Source organism: Peromyscus eremicus, chromosome 6 (genome assembly GCF_949786415.1).
Source record: "Peromyscus eremicus chromosome 6, PerEre_H2_v1, whole genome shotgun sequence".
In the NCBI taxonomy this organism is placed as follows: domain Eukaryota; kingdom Metazoa; phylum Chordata; class Mammalia; order Rodentia; family Cricetidae; genus Peromyscus; species Peromyscus eremicus.
This window is the reverse complement of record NC_081421.1, coordinates 2,478,075-2,484,074: the sequence shown is the minus strand read 5'-3', so window position 1 is coordinate 2,484,074 and position 6,000 is coordinate 2,478,075.

Here is a 6,000-nt window from a genome sequence, read left to right as displayed (position 1 = left end):
TGGCAATTGAGGACAACGCCTTATTGAAGGAAAATCTTCCCTCTAAAACAGATTTGACATATGTAAAGGCAAAAAAAAAAGATTTTTAAAAAACCTTGATTCTGCCTCTCTATTCTTACTTTTAAAAAACCGTTTATTTCAGACCTCCAGTCAAATCTTCCTTTGTCCTCTAGCTTCTTATGTACAAGCGTAAGAACTGTGGAAAGTCTCACTCTGTGCAGCATGCTGGTCATATCTAGCCTTGCCTCCCACTGTGGGTTTTTCCTTTTAACCTCATTTTATCTAAATGTACTTGGAAAACCTTTATATTCCCCATGTACCTCACTTCATAACTGGTTCAATTAAGGGCCAGCAATTGTCTATAAAAAAATACAGTCCTTTCATTTGTTAAACAAAACATCAATGAATTTCTAGCGTGTATCCAGATGCTGAGCGCAGGGGATGAGATGTGTCCTGTTGTGATTGAGGAGGGGAGACAGGTGCATTGACCTTCAGTTGTCCTTGTAAGTATCAGAGGCTTACAGGAGACCAAGAGCCAAAGACTAGTTTTAAGGAATCATCCACCTTGGAGGTGGCCACGTGGCACCAGGAAGTAGGAAGCATTTTATAAAAGGCTGGGATAGTCTGTAAGGAAATAGAATGGAGATGTGGGCTACATAAGCCTGGCACTTGTCAGGATCTGGCTAGTGATGAATTTACATGCCCCGTACTTTATCCACGCAGTGATGTGATGGAGGGATTAGATGCAGGACAGTGACGTCAGCCGCCTCATTTCAGAAAAGCTGGAATGGGGAAGAGGAAACTAAATGGCCAGATTAGGTTGCTGCAGTGAGTCCCATAGACACGGTCAACAGAAGGCTAGGACTGTGACAGCATGCTGTAAGGATGGCCATGAGACTAGACAGCAGGGCAGTGCTCTACTGTGTACTCTGGTTTGATGAGTCACTCAGCTTTAGGCACCATCACTGATACTGTTCTTGCCCTAAATGTCACAACCATAACATCAGATTGTCCATCTCCAAAAGACATGTCACTTTTCCCACCTTCCCAGCTCCTGCCTTCAGTGCCTGAGGCAGGAGTAGGAGGGACAGAGTGAAGGCTGAAATGAAATTCTGTCTCATTATTTCCAAGGCTCAAACCCCTGTGACCCCTTTCTGTTGCCCCTAATCATCCTAAGATAGTGTCATTCTCAGGGAAAACTGCAGCTTGTGAGCAACATTCTAGCTTCTTTCTCAAATGTCCTGAGTATCATATATCCAACAGAGTGGATTCTTGCTGCTAGATACTTTTTTGTGTTTATGCATGCACATGCATGTGTGTGAGTGCATGTGTAAACCACAGCACACATGTGTGTGAGTGCATGTGTAAACCACAGCACACATGTGGAGGTCAGAGGACAACATCAGATGTCTACCTTGTTTGAGAGAGGGTATCTTGTTTGCTATGGTGTGTACCAGGTTAGCTGGTCTGCAAGTTCACTCCTGTCTCCTCCTCTGTATAGGCGGTCTACACACTCTACCAAGTTCATATTTCCATGGAATCCATGGAAATGGGGACTTGGGTCTTCACACTTGCACACCGCCCTTTACCGACAGAGCCATCTCCCCAGTCTCCTGTCCACTTGTTTTAAATTTTAAAAATTCCCCCACAAAATTGGATGAATCACAGATCATTGGTTTCCATGGAGTGAGCTGCATATCTGGCAGAGCTCAGAATTTTCATCACACCACATTCTATAGTTTTATAATATGTTCTAAGACATAAGTCATTAGCATGCCTTTTATTCATAAAGTAATGTTCAGTTCAGAAGAGATTAATCTCTAGAAGTAAATCATTTGAAAAGTGTTATCAAGATATGCCAGAAACAGCAAAGCTGGATCAAGTAATTGAGAACTGGTAAGTACTGATCAAACTTATCCTTCACGACGAGACACCATCAAAGCTGTAATCCTTATAAACATGTAGATCTCTTTTCCCCCTGTGAAGCATAGGGCTGACTCACATCTCCCAGTTCCTGCAGTGAGGAGAGTAAACTCACAGTTTTCCTCTTTCCTCGCCTGCCCCATGAGAACTGCGTGTGGATTCCTAAAGAAAGCTGGTCGTGTGGAGACAAGAGCTCCCTTCCTAACATAAGCTGGAGATACGATGGCCTGAGACATCTTTAATGCAGTAAATTACAGAGATCTGGGCATGGCTAATGGAACAGCTTCCCCAAACACAGTCAGTACCCCACACCAATGGCCAAAACTGAGTGAAGCTCCTGGTTTCATGTTCAGGGATCTTTAGGAAAACTAAATTCCTGGGTGAACAAAGAAAGGCTGGATTGAGATCTCCTGCATGTCCTTCCCAGGTTCAAACTGCCTAAAAAACAGCTACTGAAGCACAGACACTAAGAGCAACAATTAATTAATGGGACCTCCTGAAACTAAGAAGCTTTTGTAGGGCAAAGGACAAGGTCAGTAAGACAAAACGACAGCCTACAGAATGGGAAAAGATCCTCACCATCCCCACATCTGACAGAGGGCTGATCTCCAAAATTTATAAAGAATTCAAAAAGCTAGACACAAAAATACTGAACAATCCAATTTTAAAAATGGGCTACAGAGCCGGGCAGTGGTGGCGCACGCCTTTAATCCCAGCACTTGGGAGGCAGAGGCAGGCAGATCTCTGTGAGTTCGAGGCCAGCCTGGTCTCCAAAGCGAGTTCTAGGAAAGGCGCAAAGCTACACAGAGAAACCCTGTCTCGAAAAACCAAAAAAAAAAAAAAAAAAAAAATGGGCTACAGAGCTTAACAGAGAATTCCCAACAGAAGAACAACAGAAGAATCTCAAACAGGTGAAAGACATTTAAGGAATTGCTCAACATCCTTAATCAGCAGGGAAATGCAAATCAAAACGACTCTGAGATACCATCTTACACCTGTCAGAATGGCTATGATCAAAAACACTGAAGACAGCTTATGTTGGAGAGGATGTGGAGCAAGGGGAACACTCCTCCACTGTTGGTGGGAATGCAAACTTGTACAGCCACTCTGGAAATCAGTATGGCAGTTTCTCGGAAAATTGGGAATCAGTCTACCTCAGGACCCAGCTATACAACTCTTGGGCATATGCTCAATCTTACCACAAGGGCACATGCTCAATTATGTTCATAGCAGCATTATTCATAATAGCCAGAACCTGGAAACAACCTAGATGACCCTCAACCGAAGAATGGATAAAGAAAATGTGGCACATATACACAATGGAATACTACTCAGCAGTAAAAAACAATGATATTAAATATTCAGGCAAATAGATGGAACTAGGGAGGTAACCCAGACCCAGAAGGACAAATATTGTACGTACTCACTTATAAGTGGATACTAGATGTAAGGCAAAGGATAACCAGACTACAACCCACAGCTCCAGAGAAGCTAGCTAACAAGGAGGACCCTAAGAGGAATACATAGATAGCCAAGAGAAGGAGAAATAGATGAGATCTACTTGAGCAAACTGAGAGTGAGGTGGGGGTGGGGTAATGGAGGGCAAAGAATGGGGAATGAGAACATAAGGAAATAGGAAGTTCGAGCTGGAACAGGGACAGAGTGGGATAGCAAGGAAAGAGATACCATGATAAATGAAGACATCATGGGAATAGGAAGAGGCAGGGTAGTGGGGAAGTTCTCAGGAATCCACAAGGATGACCCCACCTTAGACTACTGGCAATGGTCGAGAGGGTTCTTGGACTGGTCTACTCTGGTAATCGGACTAGTGAATACCCTAACTGTTATCATAGAGCCTTTATCCAGTGACTGATGAAAGCAGATGCAAAGATCCATGGCTGGGTGCCAGGCTGAGCTCCGGGAATCCAATCGATGAGAAAGAGGAGGGATTCTGTGGGCAGGGAACGTCGAGATCATGATGGGAAAACATGCAGAGATGACTGGCCACACTAGTGGAAACCCATGAACTGTGGACTAATAGCTGTGGAGCCCCCATAGGACTGGACTAGGGCCTCTGGATATGGGAGATAGTTGTTTAGCTTGAACTCTTTGGGGGGCCCCCAGGCAGAGGGATGGGGATCTGTCCCTGGTGCATGGGCAGACTTTTTGGAGACCAGTGCCTAGGGTATGACACCTTGCACAGCCTTGGTGCAGGGGGGAGGGTCTTGGACCTGCCTCAGCCAAGTGTGCCAGGCTCTGCTGACTCCCCATGGATGGGGAATGGGTTGGGGGTAAAGACTGGGGGGCGGGAAGAGGGAAGAGAGGGAGATCTGTGGTTGGTATGTAAAGTGAATAGAAAATGTCTTAATAATAAAAAAAATTTAAAAAGGAACAGCTACTGAGAGTTGCTATCACTGTGGCGGAGTGGGAGACGGTGGGAGTTTGACATGCACACTCAGTTCTGCAAGCTGCTGAATGAACGCTATTCTCTTTGCATTTGCAGACTGAGCCAAGGACATAAGATCCTTTCCAGTAGGGCTGAGTTTAGATGAGCTCAGATCCTGCCTTCTTCCTCCTCTCAGCACCTAGTCCAGATGTTTTCACAGGTGATCTCCAGTTTAGGTTGACCCTGGGCAGCCATGGAGCACATGAGGGCACTTCTCTTTTGTTCTTGTGTCCAACTCTGGCCTGAGTTGCTTGCAGAGGGGAAAGTGTGCCTGAAGACAGTATTGCTGCTGGTCTTTGCAGAACAAAGCCTTCCACTCTGGACTTGAATGTGAATGTACAACCTACTGTCTCCAGTGCCTGGATCTGGGCCTGGTGGTCAAGTCCAGACTCACTGCCTTCTAAGACTTAGGTTCTCTGTAACCTTACAAATACCCATTCAATTACAAGGCATCCTCCGTGACGCAGAGGCAGGGACAATGTGTTACACGTGTGTCCAACAGAAGGTTCCCTCCTGGGAATGGAGTTTTTGGTATCCTCTGTCTCCATTTTCTTACTAACAGGGGAGGAAAGACCAGCTTCATCTTTGAATACAAGGAGGAATGTGAATGATTGATGCAATTCCTTGTTCCCACAGGCTATGCTTGATATTTCAGAAAATTGCAGCCAATGTGAGGACTAAACATGGATGAAACCACAGGCAAAGCAGCTGGTAACTGCTGTGCTTACAGCAGTAGAGTAGCTCTCTCTTCCATCAGTTAGCAAACAATTTGGTGCAGATAATAAATAGCAATTTGATGGGTATAAGCAACCCATGGGCATGTTTAGCCGGAGACCAGGCAGAATCAATGGAAGACAGTTATGGAGATGAGTGCAGTGTGAGCCTGCACCAACACCTACCCAGGCCAGTGCCAGGAACCATGGGTGCAGCTGGTTAAGTTACCTGCCTTGGAAAAGTTTAATTCATGAGGGACATTCTATCCATAGACTGTTTTGACTCGGTTTCCAAAGGCCTCTTGGTCACTTACCCTGGCCTCCATGTATGCTTTTCCCTCTGACTTCTCTCTATCGTTAATTTGGCTAGCTGAGCACTGGCCATTCTGTTTCTCAAAATCACTTGTCAAGCCTAGCAGTCATTCATGAAATACATAGTTGAAATTTATCCCTCACTGCCCAAGTTCATTTATACTCTTCAAGATAGAGAAAAAATACTGTCAGAATGAAAGCCAGTCTTAGAGACCTATTGTGGTGGTTTGAATAAGAACGGCCCCTATAGGCTCATAGAGTTGAATGCTTAGTCACCAGGGAGTGGAACTCTTTGATAGAATTAGAAGGATTAGGAGGTGTGGCCTTGTTGGAGGAAGTGTGTCACTGGGGGTGGGCTTTGGGGTTTTGAAAACCCAAGTCAGGTCCAATTTCTTTCTCCCTCTGCCTACAGATCAGGATGTAGAACTCTCAGCCACTTCTCCAGCACCCTGTCTGCCTGCATGCTGCCATGCTCCTCACCATGATGATAATGGACTGACCTCTGAAACTCTAAGCCAGACCCAATTAAATGCTTTCTTTTATAAGAGTTGCCTTGGTCGGGGTGTCTCTTCACGGCAATAGAAACCCTAGGAGACACCTGTTATC